The sequence below is a fragment of the Asterias rubens genome, chromosome 22 (genome assembly GCF_902459465.1).
Source record: "Asterias rubens chromosome 22, eAstRub1.3, whole genome shotgun sequence".
Taxonomy (NCBI): Eukaryota; Metazoa; Echinodermata; class Asteroidea; order Forcipulatida; family Asteriidae; genus Asterias; species Asterias rubens.
Window position 1 is genome coordinate 7,830,425 of NC_047083.1, and position 11,266 is coordinate 7,841,690.

The 11,266-nt window shown below is 39.6% G+C and overlaps 1 protein-coding gene, 1 long non-coding RNA gene and 1 other non-coding gene across 5 annotated transcripts in view; 2 read left to right on the plus strand and 1 right to left on the minus strand.

Annotated features, from left to right (window-relative positions):
- Positions 1–2,493, minus strand: part of LOC117305472 (tyrosine-protein phosphatase non-receptor type 5-like) — a 45,435-nt gene extending 42,942 nt beyond the window's left edge. For all 3 annotated transcript variants that reach the window (XM_033790343.1, XM_033790341.1, XM_033790342.1), the window contains exon 1: positions 2,298–2,493. The gene's annotated coding sequence lies outside the window, so the exon portion shown is untranslated. The remainder of the gene's footprint in view (positions 1–2,297) is intronic.
- Positions 2,494–6,876: 4,383 nt separating this feature from the next.
- LOC117304941 lies at positions 6,877–8,629 on the plus strand. The gene is made up of 3 exons (XR_004520631.1): positions 6,877–6,958; positions 7,838–7,946; positions 8,546–8,629. It is a non-coding gene; the product is annotated as an uncharacterized LOC117304941 (long non-coding RNA).
- Positions 8,630–9,124: 495 nt separating this feature from the next.
- LOC117305490 lies at positions 9,125–9,231 on the plus strand. The gene has a single exon (XR_004520681.1). It is a non-coding gene; the product is annotated as a U6 spliceosomal RNA (small nuclear RNA).
- The last annotated feature ends 2,035 nt before the right edge of the window (positions 9,232–11,266 follow it).

The window sequence follows — 11,266 nt, forward strand, 5'->3', positions numbered from 1 at the left end:
TAATCGTTTTTATTTTTCACTATTCTCTCGTAACCAAGATGGCCGATCGATCTCACACTTCTACAGGTTTGTCAGTTCATGTATTTGGTGGATTACAAAGTGCTTACACTGCCAGCAACTGTTTTGTTAGCAAAAAAACAATTCTGAAATGTTCCTTTAATACGATCATGATGACATATCTCCTCTAAGTTTAAGCAAATCAAGAGAACAGGTACAACCAAGCCGCGTTATACATGTTCACAAAACATAATCACTGACCGTGATGCAACAAATTGTGTATGTTTTTTGTTTTGATACAGCATCTGTCAACATTCTTATTAAACAAACAAAAACATTTTAACAATTTTCTTTTGAAAATCAAGTCATGAAACTTCAAGAGTATGACCAGGTCAAATACTTTACGGTGGCAACACAAGTGATTGCCTTCATGCCCACTAGGACTGTTCTTGAACAGTAGAAATTTACAATTCATTCAGTCTTCGCTGGGATACTCCTTCTATTGCAGCTTTGAAGGCTAAACTCTAGGGTGCCCTTTAGCAAGGATAACATGCCTTGGTGCCCTTGCCCTTTCAAAAACGAAGCAGACACATGCCTGATACAACATCATGCACACTAACATTTTAAAGCAGTGGTCCACAAATTTTGCGACTGGCAACCCAATCAAAATTTCAGGCACTCAGCTACGCCCACCCAGCTGCGGCCACTAATTGCTCGTCCGACCAAACGAGCAACCCCCTGCTGCAGGGGAAATGTCATAAACAGGCTAACAACTAATCTTCGCGGTAAATAATTGTTTATTGAAGTAAGTAGTTTCACAATTAAGAAAAGTTAAATAAAGTCTTGTTTTGGATAATAATTTTGTACACGTGTCCTGATCAGCGTTATGTAGTCAACCGGTGTATGAGTGTCGTCCTAGTTGCGATAACGTAACCCTCCTCCCGACGGCCGGTAGGAGGGTTACCGTAAATATGTTATCGCAACTAGTGTCGTCCATGATAAAAAATAGTTTATCAACACTTACGACATAGACTGGGGAACCATCAATATGTTATCAATCAACCCATACACCCCAGTTTGCAATAGGCCTACAGATAGTTTCCTACAACTCGTCCATGGTACAAAATATTCATAATAATTTCAGGCACTCAACTGAGTCCCACCCTTCGCCCACTGACAGACTGAACGAATCCTCTGCTGCAGAGGTAGGCCTAACGTCATAAAAACAGGCTAATTTTCAATAGAAGTAAACTTATTTATTGAAGTTTGTTTTGATAAATCATGAGTAGGCCCTACCTAATTCGTTGAACAGATAATACAAACTTCAAGAAAATACCATGTTCTTGAATCTTTATGATATTTTTTGTGTCAAATAACCTTTCTTGGCAAAGCCCAAGATACAACTTCCCAACAATTACATATAAGGGAGATAAATTGGCAGTCGGACCTACATACTTCTACGTGATACTCGGCAATGTCCGTAAGTCGGGATATAACGCCAAGGACTGACGGATTGTACTTCTAGAAACTATACGGCTCCCCTGTGATAGTTTCTAGAAGTAGACGGATTGGGCATTTTAACCTTTATTTCCCTTTATCCTCTTGTAAGTTGTAGTCTTGAGCAACTTGGAATTAAATACATTAATTATTTATATTAAATTTAGAGGGGGAAATGACTGGGTAAATCTTAATTAATTAAATCCCTTGTGGTTTTTTTATTTTAATTATTTATTTGCCATTTATTCACCTTATTAATATTATTACAACAGTTGAATGGAAAAGTTTCCGTATGGTGCCACTACTTTTTCATTCGATATGAAATAATATAGTATCTATTCTTATTCACCTCAATGAGTCAATGACATATTCCTTTTTTGTAAAAATGATTGAAAATGTGGTGGCGCCATACGGAAATTTATCCATTAATTAATTAAAAAACTCAATTCAACACACTCCTGACATTTACAAAACCTAACAAGTAATAAAACTTACTGAAGAAAATGTCAGCCAAATATTAAATAACCTCCCTGTCATGTTTGTTTACAATTAATACAGGAATACAAAGGGTTTTTTGCACTCCCAAATACTTAAACAAAAACTTGCCGACTCCCCTTTATGCACAAGGTCAACTCAAGGCCGTGCCAATTAACATCTTCCAGAATCCATGCATGTGTTGATTTTAAATTCATCAGAACATTGAAATAAATGAATGAATTAAAAAGCAGTATTGTTTGTTAAAATCGAAATGCACTCCCTACCTAGTCTGCACCCCAAAACAGTACACAACATTTAGAAATTACCTGTTACAATTCCTGTCAAGCCGGCCTTCCTCCCGGTCCCAAGCAAGCGGTGTGTTGTTGGGTCAAACCCCGGTAATTCCCAGAAATTATAAACCGCAAAAGATACCTCCCTCATTCAATAAACGTGGGACGATGGTGGTACATAAACATGCAACAAAAACCGCATACCGTCTGCCACGCCAGCTTGAAATCTCGTCTGCTCAAAACATCTCATTCACAAAATAACCCCGTGACGACAAAAACTGCTCACCACATTCGTAAACATTCATAACCATCCGCCTATTCTAACAAGTAGATCTCAAATTGCGGGTGCAGGCTAAAACATCTCCCAAACCTAGAAATTCAAATAAACAACAACATTTCGTTGTTTTTGATGACTATTGAGTATCATTTTATGGTGTTTTAATCTGGGATTTTTGTATAAGAGCTGTTTTGGGGTGCGGATTAATACATAGACAGGGTGGCTGGGCCTTTCTCTCCCGGAAGTAATGACGTCACCTTGTTTACTTGCGCCATTGAGTTATCCTTGTGAAAGTGGGTCACCAAAGGAGGGCGGTCGTCTATGTTTTGTTCTTGTTTTTGTTCTGTTTTATTTTACCGTCTCCCCGTGTACACACTTTGGTTTCTTTGACGGTTTGGGGCGTTGATCTTTTTATGGAAGGGAAGTGGTATTAATGCGGTAGTGTTGACAAAAGAAAATTGACAACATTAAAATATGTAACTGTGCGGAGATTTCATCTAATCGAAATACATGACTTTTGAAAAAAATAATTACACTGTCACTTCCCAGGTTGTACCGAAAACTTGCGTTTGATCCCTCTGGCTACGACAGTTACGGGTTGAATGGCTTCTAAATGGCACACGAATAATGACAAAGGGAGACACCAAAATAGGGCTAATAGTTCAGTTGGTAGAGAGCCTGAACGGTAATCCTGAGGTGCTAACCCTGATCTAGTCAATTTGTATAAATTCAATCCAAATTCATTTCAAATCTACCCAAGTCAGTTTCCCTTGTGATTCATTATTAATTTCTTGATGCATCAAAACAACGAGCAAAAAGTGGAAGAGAATGCCAAAGTCTTTTGCATTGTTTCTTTCTTCTTATTCTTTTTTTTCGGGGGGGTGGGGAGCTTTTTGGAATCGATTTAGAAAAAAACAAATGTCTCAAAAGAAAGGCACTCTATGGACAGTGGCAACTCCAATGTGTACATAAGAAAACAATTGCGTCCCGGAGGGACTCACCGTTGATGACGCGCTACACCATGACACGAAGCCCTGTTGAGGCGCCCGAACTGTCACTTACGTTACGGCCAGATGATAAACAGACTGCCGCTGGACTGCCGGCCCTGGGCGAGCTCTTGGACAATGGAGGTAGAATGGACCCTTGGACCAGCCTTCGGTAATCCCCACACAAGCATTTGTTGGTTTGCTCTGGAAACTTGATCTTGTCACAGATCACAACGGAGGCCGTGACAGAGGAGTGTGAGCTTCAGGCAGGCAAAAGGCATGGGGAAATAAACCCAATTGCCAAGGTAAGGTGTGTAAAAGTTTCTTCAATGGTTTCATCATGGTTTCATTGATAGTAAAGTTGACTCTTTTTGCTACCACGCACCATCTACCTTCATGTTTTGACCATGGTTTTGACTAACTTTATACATCCTCCATGCTCTATACCTCCATGGTTTGATGAGATTATTGAATGGCTTTATGGTGATGTTATTGTTTAGCATGGTCAAGTTTTGCCTGAAGGCCCCACGGTTTCCGAGAGAAAGGACATGGTTTGTATCATTTTTACCTCCATGGTTTTACGCATGAGTTCGGTTTGATGGTTTGACCATGGTTTGACCATGGTTTGACCATGGAGGTAGAAAATAGTTCGTCTGTCAAGTTAGTCATGCAGGTGAATAATTGAATTAACTGTCAAACTCCATGCTGTGTCTTTGTCTTCGGGTGCAGTGGTTGTATCCTGACGATTTCTTGGTTCCGTTGTGTTATTGCATTGATTTGATGTAGAATTCCTCCATCATGGTTATTGTCAACGTCAACATGAGTGGTTAGACAGGCAGGCAAGGTGAGGTGTATGTAAGTTTTTTTTCACCCAGTAGCAAGAGTTGTCTCTTGTTTTACTTTACTATTATTATGAGATTATGAATGGCTTTATATTGCTTTAAAGACACTAGACACTCTTGGTATTGTCAAAGGCCAGTCTTCCCATTTGGTGTATCTCAACATATGCATAGGCCCTGAAATAACAAACCTGTAAAATTTGAACTCAATTGGTCGTCGAAGTTGCGAGATAATAATGGAAGAAAAAAACACCCTTGTCACACGAAGTTGTCTGCTGTGAGATGCTTGGCCATTTCAAGACCTATGAGGTCTTGAAATCACATTCGTGGAAAATTACTTCTTTCTCGAAAACTATTTGAACTTCATTGGTCCGAAGTTGCGGGATAATAATGAAAGAAAAAACACCTTGTCACACGAAATTCAAAATTTGAGTGACAAATTTATTACTTCTTTCTCAAAAACTACTGTACTTCAGAGGGAGCCTTTCCTCATACTGTTTTATACTACTGCTTGTGAGCAAAACTAAGCTTTCATGCTAACAACTATTTGAGTAATAACCAATTGTGTCCAGTGCTTTTTAAAACAAGATCTCCATGATTGATCTATGATCTGTCCACTGATTCCGGAAGTCCAACTCTCTCTTGATGAGAAAATATAGATCTAATGTAATTCTACACGATAACGATCGACCGCGTCTGGTGCCATGGTCCCAAAATACCGGCCTGCCTCCGTGGTGTAGATAGGTTGTGATTGTTTACAAACCACTTTGCTTGTTATCATAAGGGTGGGAAATACTGTCAATTAGAAGGGTCTGTGGTTATTGTGTCTACAAGTTGTGAGCTTCATTGCACCAGGTTTTGAGTCATCCTCGAAGATGTCTATAATGGTTTATTCAGGGTCGTTTTACCGCCACTGGCGTTTTCTTCCTCCATGCTTTCAGCATCATGGTTCTGAATGGTGGTGAAAGAAACGCCTCCATTCTCATCTATTGATGTTGTATATGATCTCTGAATCTGTGTTGGATAGGGGTCAAACGAAATAACTGAAGATCGGAAATCACTTTTTAGATGTGGGAGGAAAATTCATATAGGAAAACCATGCACCCAGGCCTGCACTTCACGGAGGCAACAACGGAGATTGCCTCGATCCCCTGTCGCCATGTCCTTGGTGCCCCTTGAAATTCTCAAATAGAAATTTATAATTTTGTTATGGGGGGAGCCCTTTACCAAGGAGAAAAATGTCTATGGTGCCATTGCCCTTTCAAAATGAAATTGCAAATGCCTGCGCTGGATGTGGGTGGGTGGGTCAAACGAGATTGCAATCAGTTTTCACTTCCAGATGTGGAAGGGAAAACCTCAATTCGGGAAGCCAACACATTGGCAAGGATAACAAATGCAGTGTATAGAATACATTATGAAGTCATACAATATTTTGTTTAAACAAAATTTGGAACGGGTGACTGGGTGTCTCCAGTTACCTTTTTTTGCCACTCCTATAAAACCCCTTCCGACCAGCAGTGGATACTTTTGGTAATTACTCAAAATAATTATTAGCATAAAACCTTACTTTGGTAACGAGTAATGGGGAGTCATTGATAACATTGTCAGAAACGGCTCCCTCTGAAGTGACGTAGTTTTCGAGAAAGAAGTATTTTTCCACGTAAATAATGAATTTGATTTCGAGACATGAGATTAGATTTTGAGCTCTCGAAATCAAGTATCTGAAAGTACACAGCTTCGTGTGACAAGGGTGTTTTTTCTTTCTTCCATCTTGCAACGACGACCAATTGAGTTCATTTCACATGGTTTGTTATTTCGTCTTGTGCATACGTTGAGATAATGGGAAGACTGGTCTTTGACAATTTTTATTACCAAAGATGTCCAGTGTTTTCAATGTTTGAAGTCCTACGAATCCACATTGTGTGGCTGTTATGGCGCTCGGTCTTATCACAGCAATGGCGCCTACCTATTTAGAGACGTATACTGCTTGGCCCGGGCCCTACTGCACAGATAGACAGTTCTGGTGCCACCGCGCCGCAATCATCTGCCATGTGCCTTTAGAGCTAGACTTAATGACAAGTCGTTAGGCGCTGCCTATTTGTATGCCGTTCATGCAACAGTCACAGTGCGATGTTACACAAATGCAACAGTCGTTGGTAGAAGACTACTTTAGAGCTGCCTTTTGGCTTTTCACTTCAGTAGAAATAATTAGGTTCAATCTTTGTTTATCGATGCTAACTTGCAAGCAAGGGCCTGTACGTTTAATTTTGTGATTGCTCATTCCCTTAGTCTATATTGTGCGCATTCTTTGCACCATGTTTGCACAGACACTAAAGACAAATTAATTAGTAACTCCAAAACACTTCTTGGATGAAGATGGAGGGTGCTTTGGAATTGATGCGTCTTGGGGAACGGATTAAAAAAAAAAAAAAAAAAAAAAACAGAAATGCCCTGACTACTATTTTGTGTATGATAAAGATTTTTTAGAACTGCTATTTATATTCAGACTTTTTCAATTTCCCCTTAGAATTGCTGCTTCATCGTGAATTCAAACAAGTCCGAAACGAAGTCTCACTCTCCACATATGGCTATCAGGTAATATTCTTCAACATTCATCTTAATTTACTTTACCCTCTGTTAAAGGCAGTGGACACTATTGGTAATTACTCAAAATATTTATTAGCATAAAACCTTACTTGGTAACGAGGTTGATAGTATAAAACACTGTGAGAAACGCCCCTCTGAAGTAACGTATTATTTTTAAGAAAGAAGTAATTTTCCACGAATTTGATTTTGAGACCTCAGAATTAGATGAGGTCTCGAAATCAACTTGCATCTGAAAGCACCCAACTTCGTGTGACAAGGTTGTTTTTTCTCGCAACTTCGACGACCAATTGAGCAAAAATTTTCATAGGTTTGTTGTTTTTTGTATAATGTTGAGATACACCAAGTGAGAAAACTGGTCTTTGACAATTACCAATAGTGTCCACTGTCTTTAAATCAAAGCTTGTTTGACTACGTCAATGACGATGTAAATTTCCCGTGGATCATAGAACCATGGAGGAAGCTAGTATTTTCCTTTAACCATGCTGTAGAACTAATAATCACCTTGCACGCCCCTGCGACACTCACGTCCGAACGGTAATGCGACCGCGCCGTGTTCATCCGATTGTCACAATGGACACTAATGGGGGCGCCCTTCAAAGTTAACGGTAAGGCCGAAACGGCTGGTGGTTTGCTGGCCGAATAGGATAAAAAGTAAAGCAAAACCCAATGAAGATGTTCTGTCTTGTTGACAATGGGGTTGTTAATAGAAATAAGGAAATTTATATCTCATAAAAAGGAAATAAGTTGAATTCAGAAACTTTTACTTGATTATTGCTTACACTTTTGAAACAAAATAAGTTGAGCTTTTTTCTAAAGTTGAAAAGATGTATAATTAAGTTCATCAATTTTTTATTATTTGTTCCTCAGAAAAACTCCCCTTCTTGAAAGATTATGGAGCAGTTGATGAGAGGATAGACCCAATTGACAAAAGCTGAAGTTGACTGGCATCCCAATCCTGGAATTGAATTTGTAATTGGTAATACAATTTTCATTTTGCAAAGACTTTCACAGCATTTTGTTTTGGGAAGTCCATGGAAAATTTTGATGGCCACTTCAAGGCCAAACATTCAGCAGCCGATTTCACTAAACTTTATGCAACTTGCGTAAGTCCATTTGAAATGTTGCGCATATGGACTTACGCATTTGCAAAAGTTTTGTGAAATCGGCTACTGGCAGCAGTTCATTTTGTTGTTCAAACTTCACGTCGCTTGTTTTTATTTTACTTTCTAAGGAAAACTGAAGTTGGATTCTACCAAACTTCAGAGTCCATTTCGATGATTTTTTCAAAAGAAGAGGATCTTATCGTCCTACCCTGTTTAGTTTGAAGAAACTGTTTGAAACACTTCAATCCTCATCTTGCTTGTGGATGAGAAATCAAGAAGGAGAACTGGCTTTCTTGAAGTTGAACCACGGAGTTATTGAGGACCTTGTTGTCTGCAAAATTCAATAAGTATTTTATCTTTCAGTTTTTCTTGTTTAGATTTCAGAGCAACCTTTTGTGATACTTCATCATCGTACTTTTAGATATCTTCACTATAAACCTTTTATAAACCTGTAGTATGTTTTTATTTGCAGTTAGGGATGACAACATTTAAGACTCCAAAAGCCAGATCGAACAGCCTGCCCTGCACAACGGTTTTGTCCCTGCATGCTGCCACAATCAGCACCTCACTATTCTGTACACAAAGCGTGTACGTACACAAAGCATTGTGATTGTGTACACAAAAGCCGGCCCAAGTGGGAATGGTTGAGTGGACTCATTGGACTGGTCACTGGACTGCATTGTTAGTCAGCTACCCTGCTCAACCTGACTCGCTATGTGAAGACTGTGTGTGCATAACTAATTAGTAAGGTTATCTGACTAAAAATTGTTTGTTAGTGGTAGCAGATGGTTTTCCTGAAAAGTGGACGTTTTTGACAATCTTTTCTAGAGAAAAGTTGTCGTTTGAGGACATTTATAGATGATAAGGACTTGTTTAAAGTATTATTTGGTAAGTAGAAGTTGTACTCGTGTGTTAAAGAGAAACAAATTATGACTTAAAGGTACACATGGGCTGTTAAAGGGCATTGTCTTTTTGCTGAATTACACCCCCATCGCTAAGAATTTCTTCTACTAGTAGCTACTTAAGTAAGAGGCCTGTTTCTTAGTTAGTCGTGCTAGCTTCGGCTGCACATATACTAAAATTGGAACGATACAGAGAAGATTAGCATGGCCCCTGCGCAAGGATGACACGCAAAATCGTGAAGCGTTCCATATTTTTCGCATTTTTTTGTAAAAAAAATGATTTTTTGGAAAAAAAAAAAAAAAAAAAAAAAAAAAAAAATTAATAGAGGGGTAATATATAAGGTTATTTTTTATTAATGGCACACAGTAAAAACGCTTAAATGTACCATAGACATATGCAGGCAGTGCGCATGCGCTTTGCGTAAAAAAATAAGCCGTACAGGTGTTGGCTTGAAGGGGCTGTGCACACGTCATGATTAAAGTGCTGTTGTTCATGGAAGAAATTAAATTTCACCCAGTTCTGTTGTCTGCGCACTCTCATTTGATTTGATTTGGAGAGAGTGCGCGCACGCGAAGAGACATGGGTGACAGTTCATACTTTCAGAGTGCGGTTCAGGCAGGCTTTGATTAGCGAAACAGCACCTTTACAGTTGCCTTCTTATTAGCAGAAAAAAACTTTTAAAAATAAAGATTTGTTAAGATTTAAAAAAGAGGTTCAACTTCAAATAATGGCTAAATGCGTTTGGCAATGCGTACGCACAGCCATGACTCGATGCGGGTCTGCGCGCAAAGCCCGGTTCATACTTCCTGCGAATGTGAAGCGAATTTTGACATTACATGGCTGTTTTTGCAGCGGATCTTTCAAAGGAGTTGAACACACGACTGGTGCAAATTATTCTTGCAAATTTTTGATGTCAAAATTTGAATCGCATTTGTGGTTTTTTTTGTGAACAAAATCAAGGACGTATTGGCCTAATTTTACCTTGTTTATTAAAATAGAGTATGTAAAATAAAAGTCTTTTTAGGTTTCAAAGAGAATTGTTAAAAACGTTAGAAACGTACATTAATGCATTTCGCAAATGCGGAACAATAAATATTACCGGCATAACCATTAACATAGAAAACCTCAAAAAGAAAGGTTTTTAACTTTTGTGTTGGACACTATAGAGATCAACCAAAGGGAAATTGGAAAACGACGGAGAACAACCGGATTTTGAGCCTGGTCGGTTGTTCTCTGTTATGTTCCAATTTGTTCCAAGAGAAGTACCCCAATTGCCCAATCTGTGAGCCCCATTTTGTTCTCTGTATTGTTCCAATTTGTTCCAAATTTCCCTTACACGAGCCCCAGTTTGTTCCAAAAGTGCCCCAAATTACCCAATCTGTGAGCCCCATTTTGTTCTCTGTATTGTTCCAATTTGGTCCAAATGTCCCTTACACGAGCCCCATGCAGCTGTTGTTCTCTGTAGTGTTCCAATTTGTTCCAATTTGTTCCAAAAGTGCCCAAAATAAGTGCCCCAAATTACCCAATCTGTGAGCCCCATTTTGTTCTCTGTATTGTTCCAATTTGGTCCACATGTCCCTTATACGAGTCCCAGCTGTTGTTCTCTGTAGTGTTCCAATTTGTTCCAAAAGATAGGCATGCCTCATCATCTACATGAGCACATCGGTTGGTCTGACTTTTGGAACATTACAGAGAACAGTCGGTGGGGCCCACGACGTGAGATTTGGAACAAAATTGGAACACTACAGAGAACAGTCGGTGGGGCCCACGACGTGAGATTTGGAACGAAATTGGAACATGTGAACAATCCACGACGTGTGATTTGGAACAAATTTGGAACTACACAGAGTTGAACAATCGGTGGGGCTCACGAAGTGTGATTTGGAACAAAATTGTATCACTAGTATTCCTCCATGCACTATCATATCCAGAACAACCTAGTAGGGCTCGTCACCAAAATTGGAACAAAAGCCCACGACGTTTGGTACACTACAGAGAACAACATGTACATGTACATGTACATTGTACATGTAGGGGCTTGCCACCAAAATTGGAACAATTGGAACACTACAGAGACTGGGCTAGCCTTTTCTCAAGGCCTTCGTCACTTAGACCACGCACGCGAGTGCTATCGAAATTGGAACAAAATTGGAACGCCACAGAGAACATTGGCATGTCTACACGGACGGGTGCACAACAGACAGGGGGTAGCCTTTTGTCAAGGCCTTCGTGGCTTGAAGCGCCGTGACCCCAAGCGACTGGAGTGGGAGACTACCGGTACGCACGTGAG